This window comes from Panicum virgatum, chromosome 3N (genome assembly GCF_016808335.1).
Source record: "Panicum virgatum strain AP13 chromosome 3N, P.virgatum_v5, whole genome shotgun sequence".
Lineage (NCBI taxonomy): Eukaryota > Viridiplantae > Streptophyta > Magnoliopsida > Poales > Poaceae > Panicum > Panicum virgatum.
The window spans coordinates 10,355,003-10,356,456 of record NC_053147.1 but is presented as its reverse complement, the minus strand read 5'-3'; positions in this window follow the sequence as shown (position 1 = coordinate 10,356,456).

The following is a 1,454-nucleotide window of genomic DNA, read 5'->3' as shown; positions in this document are numbered from 1 at the left end:
AAGAAAAGTAAATGTTGAGAAAATTTTAAAGCTATGAGAAAATTGTTGTTTTATTTTTAATTTTAATCACATCCTGAAATTCAAAAATTTCAGGGTGTGACATCGGTGCGCCGGCACCTTGGAGCATTGGTGGCTCGCCGACACGTCATCGACCCTCCGACTTGGTGTGGAGCGGCGACGACAACCTTGTGGGGGGGGACATGGAGACCCCCATCCTTTGTGGAGAAGTTCCTTAGTGGAAATCGGGATCGAGGTGACTGTGGTTGAGTCCGCGGAAGAGACTTGATTACCGAGAAGCAATACTCTTAGTGAGTGCTTCAACAACGTGGATGTAGATGTGTCTTTGTGACTAACCGAACCACGGGATAAACACCCGCGTCGAGAGTTTGCTTCCTCCTATCCCGCTATTTAAGCTTCCGCATTTCATACTACCAATTCTTGTGTGCCTTTACTTTCTAGAGTAGTTTCTTGATAGGAAAGGCTATAGGTTGCTAAATTTTTTTGGGATAGGAGTTTCACACCAGAACAACCTTAGTTGCACATATAGATAGCATGTTTTAGTTTAATATTGTGCAATTTAGTTGAAGCCATAGGTCTAGGTTTTAAGTTGCCTAATTCACCCCCTCCCCCTCTTAGATTAGAGCACACGATCCGGTCTTTCAATTGGTATCAGAGTCGGGACTCACCTCTCTCTCAAAGAAAGCAAATTCCATTGGCAATTTGTGTTTACCGGCTCACTTGATCGGTTAGGCTTCACCGCCTAGTGAGTTAGCACTTTGGGGAAGGGATGGATTCATTAGGACCTCCTCCACGTTTCGATGGCACGGGCTTTCAACGATGGAAGATATTAATGCAATCGCACCTCCAAACAAAGGGTCTAAATATTTGGAGAGTACCAAGTGAAGAAATGAAAAGCAAAAGTCAACAAGAGAGACAATATGACACCACCGTGTTGTCAGTCAAAACCCACCGGCGAGCAGCGACGGGCAACACGAAGAGCCGGGAGGTTGCTGGGGCACTGGCAGGCACTGCTCCCCCGTCGACGGCCCGCAAATTCCGTCACGCGCCCGGAGGTTTTGTGGAAAACCGGGCGTGCCACCTGACCTATACCCGATCAGGAGGGTGTAGACGTGCTCCGAACAGTTTCCTGCATACAAAGACACGTGTAAACGTAAGTCCGAGCCGTGGTCGGCTCCCCGGGACGACTCTTGCATCGGCTTTAAAGAGCCGATCGAGTCCCGGTGTCAGATTGGATCTGTAACCATCCAGATGTCGACGAATAAAGCAAATAATTGTAATGCTGCTTCAATTAAATCTAGCTAATCTAATCCATGATGGTAAAAGCTTCACTGCTAGATCGGAACATCCTACACGTAACTAGGCCTAATGAACGTAACAGACAACTAGACCATAACCCAAAACAGAGGCCTAAGAACTAGCAAGAGCCGATTCCC